The sequence below is a fragment of the Pipistrellus hanaki genome (assembly GCF_964339955.1).
Source record: "Pipistrellus hanaki genome assembly, chromosome: 5".
NCBI lineage: Eukaryota > Metazoa > Chordata > Mammalia > Chiroptera > Vespertilionidae > Pipistrellus > Pipistrellus hanaki.
The window spans coordinates 53564285-53575455 of NC_140507.1; positions in this window are offsets into that span (position 1 = coordinate 53564285).

The following is an 11171-nucleotide window of genomic DNA, read 5'->3' on the forward strand; positions in this document are numbered from 1 at the left end:
TATTATGACTCAGGTTCATATCACCCTTCAGCAAACATACAATGAATGTCAGTTACTGTGTTAATATCCTTAGGATACAGAGGTGACTCAGATTCCAAATCAAAAGAAAAAGACATTAATTTTCCTTAGGAATGTTTGGAGTGGCCCAAATCATAATAATTACAAGTTCCCACATTGCTTTTTCACCTTGAAAAATAAACAGTTGAGGAGCTTATCAACCGCACTGTGTATTTAGAGTTCCTTGGTAATGTGATAGGAAACTTTAATATCAGATTTGATGACCACTTCAGCCAAGTAACAGCTCTTTGAACTTGGACAAAATTTTATATCTGTAAAATAGTGATAAAAACTTTATAATGTTAAAGGTAAAATATCTGCCAGATAGAAGGCACTCAAGTGGTAGCTGATGCTATTTTGGTATAATTACACAAGGTGGGGCAAAAGTGAGTTTACAATTGTGCATATGGAAACACTAGTAAATAATACAAGAATAAACAGTTTGGGTACTCACAACTACAAACCTATCCTGTGTAGTATTCATTTAATTGTACTAGTTTTTCATCTCTTTTGTTCCCTTCAACCAGAAATCTAGAAATCCTGACATTCTTGTCAAACACGGTTCCTTTCTATGATATTGTGGTTGAGCAGTTAATTTCTGTCATCCTGTATATGAACTTCATTTGGCTTGTGAACAGCTACTAGTTATCTGCTGCTTTAATTCTTATAAAAGATCTTTGATTCAAATGTGGGCTTCCCTAGTCAGTTGATCACAAGCTATTATTGATGTCTCTTCTGAAGATATCCCTTTATTAAAATTTGTGCAATTTTGTACAGAAAGTTTGATTTTTATCTCCAGTTTGCTTTTACAATGTTGGAGAAGAAAAGATTTCTCTGATTCAAGTTCTAGAAGCCATAATAAAAATGGTAGATAGGTCCAGTTTTAAAGGAAAAGCCTGAGTGGCTAGAAAGTACCAAACGTTATATCAAAAAGCAAGTGATAAACATGGAAAATAATTGGAACTTCTTCACAAAAAGCTAATATCAAATATTTCCAAATACCAATAAGAAAAGACCACTCAAGAGAAAAATGGATAAAATGCATGAATTGGTGGGTGACAGATGACTATTAAATATATTTAAAAATATGATTTATCTAATAAGAGAAATGCAAATTGAAAGTTTAGATGTGCAGAAATTTTAAAGTTTGACAAACTAAGTAAGCCTTTAAGAATGTGCATTCTCATACACTGCCAGTGCGATTACAAAGTGATATATAGAGCAATTTAACAGCTGTCATCCAAAATTACAAATACTTAAATCTTTTGACCCAAAAACCTACTTCTGGGATATATTTGCATGTGTGCATATGATGTATGTAAAAGGCCATTCATTGAAACGTATTTGTAACTCGATACCCATCATTCGAGGACTAAATAAAAACACATTTATTGATGCATATTAAGAAGTTTTCCAAAAAAGAATAGGGACAGTTCTTTATACCTAATGTAGAGTTAGTGTTAAGTGAAAAAGGGCAATGTTCTGAAATAAGTGTGTAATATACTATGCTGTATTTTTGGATGAAGAGGGAGAAAATGTGTATGTTCCTATATTTGCAAACAAAACTGAAAGTATGTATAAAAAACTAAGTGATTATGAGGAAAGCTACTGAGATAACACTTTACAGGTTTCCTTTACTGGAGACACAGTGCAATGATAAATATCTGTCATCTATATAATATTTTTAAGGTAAAAAGACATATAACTTCTCAGAAACAAAATGATCTCTAGTGAACCATAATCTGAACAGAAACACATTAGGGAAACCGACACTGATCTATTACTCAGTGACCAGAAGTTAACGGGTTTCAAGTAGGGATCCAGGATAAAATAAACCAGGTGGTAAATACAGCAATGCAAGCAGCTATGCACTTCACTACTTTTGACTCAATAGGCCTAATGTACTGGAAATGTGGCACTAATTATGATGTTTGTGTGAAGCATGTATAATAATCTCATTTGGAACAAATTCATGACCTCTTAGGTAAATAATTCACCTCATGAGAAACAGTTCTTAGCCAGGGATTAGGCTTAATGGAGACTGTCCCTTATGAATTGGATGCTACTTGATTCCAAATAAAGTTGAGCATGTCCAGCAGCACTGCTCAAGAGAAAATGCTGTATGACAGTCTAGAAAACTATGCCATACTGCCATCACTTACTCAATCTCTCAATATAAAGGGTTCCTAAAATCGGTTCGCTAAGGGGAAAAAGTTGGAACCTAGTATTCTAAGGAGAATGGAAGTCACCAAAAACTAAATCTTGACAAGTTTTTCTAACAACTATATCGAATGACAAAAATAAGGCAACACATGATCCACAGCTTCAGCATAACTACCCTGTTTCCCCGAAAATAAGACAGTCTTATATTAATTTTTGCTCCCAAAGATGAGCTAGCTCTTATTTTCAGGGGATGTCTTATTTTTCCATGAAGAAGAATACAGTACACATTGTTAAATGCAAATAAAAGAAATTTATTACCTGTATACGGTACGGTAGTACGGTAGTTGTCAACACAAACCAGACAAACTGAATCCTACAGTATCAAGAATTTACTCATTGATTCAATGACAATCATGTCATCATCATCTGGAACATCATCATAACAATCCAATTCCTGAATTTCCTGGTGAATTTCTTGTGACTCCATTTCTTTCAGAATCAGTGGACCAAATCTCTCATGTTTAGCCTAGGGGGGCCTTATTTTCAGGGGGATGCCTTATATTTCACTCAGAAGGAAACCTATAAGTAGGCCTTATTTTCGGGGAAACACGGTAGAGAACACTATAATCAACTGTCAAATATACAATGCAGTACTAATTATAGTCATCATGCTGTACATTTCATTTCATAACTTATTTTATAGCTATAAGTTTGTTCTTGTTAGCCACTTGACCCATTTCATCCTCCTCTGGCAAACACCAATTTATTATCTGGATCTATTAGCCCATGTTTTTATTTTGTTTTGAGACTCCACATCTAAATGAGATCATATGAGCCGAAACCGGTTTGGCTCAGTGGTAGAGCTTCAGTCTGCGGACTGAAAGGTCCCAGGTTCGATTCCGGTCAAGGGCATGTACGTTGGTTGCGGGCACATCCCCGGTAGGGGGTGTGCAAGAGGCAGCTGGTCGATGTTTCTCTCTCATCGATGTTTCTAGCTCTCTATCTCTTTCCCTTCCTCTCTATAAAAAATCAATAAAATATATTTTTAAAATAAATAAAAATAAATGAGATCATATGATATGGGTTTTTCTCTGACTTATACTCAGCATAATGTTCTCAAGGTCCATCCATATTGTCACAAATGGCAAGATTTCCTTTAATATGGTTGAAATATATATATATATATATGTAATTTATATTTTATAAATTTATGTTATAAATAATTTATACATATTATATATATATATACCGTACTTTCCAGCGTATAAGACAACCCCCTAATTTTACAGTTAAAACATAGGTTTAGGCCTATATTCGCTGTATAAGACTACCCCCCACTTCAAAGAAAAGACTTACTTTGCCATCAAGATCTGCAGGTAATTTTTGTGCAATTTTGGTCTTTTGCCCCCGATTTTCGGTTGACTTTTTTTCGTTTCAAAAGTTGTCTTATACGCCGGAAAATACGGTGTATATATATTATACAGCAAACTGTGGCTTATGTGTCACATGCGGCTCTTTGGCCCCTTGAACGTGGCTCTTCCACAAAATACCACGGCCTGGGCGAGCCTATTTTGAAGAAGTGGCGTTAGAAGAAGTCTTAAGTTTTAAAAATTTGGCTCTCAAAAGAAATTTTAATCGTTGTACTGTTGACATTTGGCTCTGTTGACTAATGAGTTTTCCTACCACTGTACTAGTGGCCCGCTGCATGATGAGATTCATACAATAGGCCTTACTTCCTCTGGCTGCCGGCACTGGTTTTCCTCTGGCACCCAGAACCCAGGCCTTCCCTCTGGCCACCGCCTTTAGTTTTCACTCCGGCTGGAGCACCCCTTCTTAGCTCCCTCTGCCCCTGCCCTCCCCATCACAGCAGGTGTCCTGCCCCGCTGGGCCACTTCTTGACTGCATGTGTGCTGCCCAGAGGCCCTGAGTGGCTGGGGGCAGGGCGCTGCCATCTTTGTTGGGTTAATTTGCATACTCCTCATTAGCTGGTGTGCTAGTGAAGTGATGGTCAATTTTCATGTTTCTCTTTTATTAATGTAGATAAATAACATTTTCTTTATTCATTCATCCATTGGAGGACACTTAGGTTGCTTCCATGTATTAGCTATTGTAATATTGCTGCAATGAAATGGGGGTGCCTATATCTTTTCAAGTTAATATTTTCATTTCCTTCATATAAATACCCAGAAATGGAATTTCTGGATGATATGGTAGTTCTGTTTTTAACTTTTTGGTAACCTCCATACTGTTTTTATAGTGGGTGCACCAATTTATGTCTCCACCAATAGTGTACACCTTTCCTTTACATCCTCACCAACACTTGTTACTGTTGTCTTTTTCATGATAGCCGTTCTAACAAGTGTGAGATGATAATTTACGGTTTTGATTTGCATTTCTCTGATCATTAGTGATATTGAGCACTTTTCAGGTATCTGTTGGTCATTTGTATATCTTTGTTAAAAAATCTATTCAGATCCTGTGCTCATTTAAAAAATCATCCTTGTTTTTTTTCCCCCTATTGAGTTGTTAAGTCTGTATAAAAATATATGAGTATGTATTTGGGGTATTAACTCCTTTCCAAGATACGTGATTTGCAAATATTTTCTCCTTTTCCATAGATTGTCTTTTTTATTTTTTTTTTGATTGTTTTCTTTGCTGTACAGAACTTTTTAGTTTGAATTAGTCCCACTTGTGTATTTGTGCTTTTGCTGACATTTCTTCTGGCTTTCTATCCAAAATATTGCAAAGATTGAAGTCTAGGAACTTAATGGTTTTCTTTTCTTTAGGAGCTTTATGGTTTCAGTTCTTACATTCAAGAACTTTATTTTAGTTGATTTTTGTGTATGTTGTAAGTAGTGATCCAATGTCACTCTTATGCATGTGGCTGTCCAGTTTTTCAAACCCATTCATCAGAGACATTATCCTTTACTCATTGTATAATTTTGGCTTCTTTGCCATAAATTAATAGGCGACCGGGCCTGCAGGGAAGGGCGGTTGGGGGCCATTGGGCTGACAGGGGAGGGCAGCTCTATTTCCATGCTCTTTTGACTAGCTGATTATATTTACATTAAGTTTGCATTTTTCAGAATAAGACAATTGCTTACCAGTATTTTTTATTTTTATTTTTTGACATCCTTATGGGCTCAAACACTCCAGTCCCTGTTGCATCTGCACACTCTCCACCTCCACCTCCAATTAAGGCATCAGCTGATGTCAGCAACAATAAGGCTCATGATTAGAGGAAGCCTGTTTGACAAGGTATGGGCAGCTATGCACCCACTCGGCTCCATCCTCAGTTGACTTCTGCGTATAAAGCCCCTTGATTTTCAGTTTAACTATTAAAAAAAAATAATAGCATCTTATACACAGAAAGATACAGTATCTATATAAGAGACAGACCCAAGGTAAAGTGATTCATAAAGGCAAACTAAGGGGCTGACAAATGTATATCAGGCAAATGGAAATAAAAGCACATATGTGCAACTCTTCCTTGCAGCATAATTTGTAATTGTAAAATATGGAAAACAACCTAAATGTTCATACATAGAAAAGCAGTTGAGTAAATTGCCATATCCACATCATGGAGTATTATGTAACTGTAAAGAATTAGAAAAAAACTACTAATACAGAGTAATGTCTGGGATATGTTGTATGTTAAAAATCAAATTATAAGAGTATGACATGCTACATTTTATAGATGAATAAATTAATAGCCCCCTGATGACCAAGTGATTAATACACCCAAATTTACGTTTTGTAAGCATCTTAGCCCCAGATCCTGCTTAGACAAGACATGGTATTACCATCACTCCAACACACAAGATGGCTGCCCCATGTGGTCAAAGATCCTGCCCCCATGTGGACACAAGATGGTCACCACAAGATGGCCAGCAGGGGAGGGCAACTGGGAGGCACCAGGCCTGCAAGGGAGGGCAGTTGAGGGGGACCAGGCCTGGAGGGGAGGGCAGTTAGGGGTGACCAGGCCAGCAGAGAAGGAAAGTTGGGGGCAAACAGGCTGGCAGGGGAGCAGTTAGATATCAATCAGCCTGGCATAGGAGTGGTTAGGGGGTGATCAGGCCGGCAGGCAGGCAAGCAGGTGGGAACCGGCAGTCCTGGGCTGTGAGAGGGATGTCCGTCTGTCCGTTTAGGTGGGATCGGGCTTAAATGGGCAGTGGGACAGCCCTTGAGGGGTCCCAGATTGGAGAGGGTGCAGGCTGGGCTGAAGGACACCACCATCCCCTCCCCCCTACCCATGCATGAATTTCGTGCACTGGGCCTCTAGTACAATAATAACTGTCTGTCGTAAATGAATCAAAATTATGCTTATTTTGGCATCAGATTGGCAAAAAATATATTTGGTGTGATCCAGAATTTTAGTATTTAGTTTATGTGTTCCATGATATGAAAAAGATTGAAAATCACTGCTCTAGGTCAAAGCTTCTATATTGCTTAATAACAGATCTTATTAAGAACCCCAAACATCCACACCAATATTCAATACTCACCATATAAGATGAACATCAAGATTGCACAAATCCTACATAGCATTAATATTAAGGTAAGGTACCTCAGCTCTAATTTTGTAACTATAAAGTATGTACTCTATTATAAAAGGGCTCTTTAAAACTTTCTTCAACAATAGCTATTGTTTGAGAGGCAAGATTCAGAGAACATTACAGAGAGGAATGCAAAACAAATTGTTATTCATCGAAGGAGCTTTGATCCGAGCTGGGTGCCTAGCTGTCCTATGCCAATGGCTGGCAAACTGCAGCTCGCTAGCCACATGTGGCTCTTTGGCCCTTGAGTGTGGCTCTTCCACAAAATACCACGTGCGGGCGTGCACGTACAGTGTGATTGAAACTTTGTGGCCCATGAGCAGAAGTCGGGTTTTCGGCTCCCAAAAGAAATTTCAATCGCTGTACTGTTGATATTTGGCTCTGTTGACTAATGAGTTTGCCGACCACTGTCCTATGCCAATTCCACTTGAATAGCTGCTCTTTGTACTTTTAAATTTCCCTTTACAATCACTGAAGTCCTACATAGTGATTAATGATCATGGGAGTCACATGAGTAATTCTGGATAATCTGTGTGAACTAGGAAAAGTAGTTCTCTAAGCAGAGAAGGGGGACATAGTATTCCAGCTAGAAAAATAATATATACAAATGATATATATTGTGAGGCAACACAGCAATATAGAGATTTTCCTGTATTAAATCTCTTTCTGCTTGAAATATCCAGAATGATTTCTGTTTCCTGTACCAAGTTTAGGAGAGCATTTCTTTGGTATAGGGCAGCCACCTCTACTAAGCTGTTACATTCGTTACTCACTGAATATCTGAAAATTTAATCTTTGAAGAAATTAGCTGTCAGATTGAAACCTGTGTAGGCCAGTGTAGATGAAATGTCAAAATATATCTAGGAAATATGCTTAAACTTTGGAAAAGAAATATCATTAGACCCTTAATCTATATGACTCATCAAAACAAAATACCCAGTGCATGACAAACAAAATGTTAAAAGTTGAATACATAAACATGTGCACTCAGAGTTGGGAGAATCTATCTATATATATACATAAAAGGCTAAGTGACCGACCAACCAACCAACCAACCAACTGGGCAGGCCATATGACACCCACTGGCAATTTAAAAGTAAACGTTGACTTGCGCTTGTACAATACATATAAAGCTCTTGTTGGTGCCAATGGCAATCGCGTGAATGTGTTTTGCTACATTTTCCTCTCTTCCATAGTTTATCCATCCCAAGGGCACTCAGGCCCAGCAGAGGGAGCTGCAAGCTGTGGATTGCTGACAGCTCCAAACAGGTTGCCAAGATACAGTCACAAAGGGCATCTGACAGTGGCCTGTATCAGAGTTTCTCCAAAGGGACACATGTACCCAGTGGCTAGCCTCTAATAACAACAGAGCGGTGTCTAATAAGCTTCACAAGCAGGGTATGCACAGGGAGATCTGGGCCAGCCGGCACCAAACCCTGCTGAGGCGAATTCCACTTCTTCCACTTCCTGTGATCAGTACCTGCCAGGCACCTTGCATCTGTGTTGAGGATTGAACCTCGCTGTTAACCTGTTCCTCACATGGGTTGTCTTTTCATTTTGTTGAAATTTAAACAATTTGAAAACCTATAATTCAACAAAGGATTCCCTGCTTAATACACAAACCCATCCAAGAGATCTTGGGTAAGTGGGAGCAAACCGGGGAGGTGGGATAGAAAAGCTGAGATGGTGCTAGAGACACACAACCCAGAGCTCATGGACCTCATTGTAGGTCTCAGCCTGGAAAGAGGAGGAATCAGGTTGCACAGGCATTCCGTTCAGCTGGGAGAAGCAGAGAGATACAGTGAGCATTCCTGAAGGAGTGACCAGTAGGCACTGCTGCTGAGCCCAGTGACCTGGCAATCAGCATTCTAAATAGAGAAACAAAGCCATGGAGCCTGGCTGCCTCCCTTACCCCCTCCCAGAGTTTGCTTCCCCTCACCCTTTCCAGCTAGCAGCAGGCCCCAGAAGAAGCTGTATCAGTCAGTGTTGGGTTGCTGAGCACATTATCTGCAAACCCAAGAACTGGTACTACAGAGACAGTGTTTTCCCCTGAGCTACATGCCCACCTGGTAACTAATCCCAGGGTCGGGTGGAGACCCAGAGGGGAGGCTGCAAAGATCTGCCAGTCACCATTTTTTAAAAGTATATTTTATTGATTTTTACAGAGCGGAAGAGAGAGGGATAGATAGTTAGAAATATTGATGAGAGAAAAACAATTGATCAGCTGCCTACTGCACATCCCACTGGGGATGTGCCCACAATCAAGGTACATGCCCTTGACCATAATCGAACCTGGGACCCTTCAGTCTGCAGGCCGACGCTCTAGCCTCTGAACCAAACCACAGGCCGACACTGCCAGTCACCATTTTGAGGGAGCATAGCTCCCCACAGTTCACCCCACTCCCAAACATTGCAACCACACTACCAACTGTATCTAGATGCAAGGGACAGCACTGGGAATCCAAGGATTTGGGACCCCATCACTTACCACATTCCTCTGAGAGTTGGTCCCCTGAGACCATGGCGACCTGAATGCCAGACACACCTACCAAGGAGATGCCCACCTCCCCAAGGAGCACAGGCCATTTCCCCCCACCTGGAAGAGATCTGAAAACCAGAGTAATGTTTCATGTTCAGAAAACCAGAGGACCTCTTACAGGGCCATTCCTCTGATGTCACTTCCATTGTTCTTAAAGTTATTTCCTCCCTACTTTTCCAATATCTAAGACACTGCCATCAACGAGTGTATTCCTTTTCACCAGCATACCATTCCATTTTACCACTAGTGTAAGTTTTAACAACCAGAGTACCAACAAGAGCTATCAGCACTCCCACCCCCCCATCCCCAGAAATGAGTTATTATTAGATACTGCTCTGTTGTTGTTAGAGGCTGTCCACTGGGTGTATTCATCTCTTTGGAGATAGACTGATACAGGCCAATGTCAGATGCAGTTTGTGACTGTACCTTGGCAACCTGTTTGGAGCTGTCAGCAATCCACAGCTTGTAGCTCCCTGTGCTGGGCTTGAGTGCATGTGGAAAGGACCAAACTGCCAATGAAGGTCTGCTTTTATATATATATATATATATATATATATATATATATATATATATATATATATATATATATATTATAGATTCAGACAGAAAGGGGGAGAGAGAGAGAGAGATTGAATCATCAATGATGAGAAAGAATCATTGATTGGCTGTCTCCTACATGTCCCACACTGGGAATTAAGCCTGCAAACCAGGCATGTGTCCTTAACCGGATCCCTAAACAGAGCCATTTAATGGACCAATGGAACTATAGAATTCAAACTTTCTTGGAAATTCAGAGATGCAAAGAGACTCTTGGGAGGGTGATTCAAGAGTAATCGTGATGCATGTTTCTATTAAGTAGTTCCTCTTTCTGTCAATCAACTTTGAGGGGCTCCATACTTACATTTTGTGAATTTTTAACCCCCCCCCCCCATCATATGTATGGCAAATTCTTTGCCTACTTTGTTATTTGTCTTTCAACCTCAACCACAGTTCATCTATGTGTAAAATAATTAGTTAAATGTTCAGGTTTTAAAATTTGTGAATTTGTGTGTGTCTTACAAAGGACAGCTTTCTTAAGCCCAAAATCACAAAACGTTCTCCCATATTTTCATCTAATACTTTTATAGCTTTCTCTGCTTAGTTATTTAATATATTCAGAATTATTTTTGCAAAAAATGTAAAGTAGCAGGCCTAAAGGAATGATCTCCCCTGGAACCTTGCCAAAAAAAGGTAATTATGATGTCAGATCTGGGTTCTTGTGGTTTCAGATTCATTCACAACAATTCTTCTATTGTTGCTCCATTACAATTTCACCCATTTCCATAGAAAGGACCCCATCCCCTTACCCAAATGATGGTATTTATACTCTCTCCTTGCCAAGGCCAACTCTGAGGTCTTCATGATGGAGAACACATAAGGCTCTAAGCTGCTAAGCAATCAATGAAACAGAAAGCCCTTCACATGAAAAGACACGCAAAATGTGCACATTTTGAGCTGCTACTTCTTGCAATTGTCTCATTGCTGTTACAGACTCTGAAGGAAGCACAAAAGCAAAGCCACCAGTGATAGAAACAACACCAAAGCACATCCCTCCTGCCCTCCTGCAGGCCACAGGCCACACTAGTGTGTGCATCCACTGAGACAAAATGCAAAATTAAAGTCATAGTACTTTCAGGGCATAGAGAGCATCTAACTAATGTTCATTATTTTATGTTAAAAGCAACTGAGACTCAGAGAGGGTAGGTGACTTGCTCGAGGTCACAGGGCTAAGTTCATGAAACATGTGGGACTGCAATACCAGAAGAGTGAGCCATTTTATATTGAGATTTTTGTGATTTTGTAATTAAAACAAAACA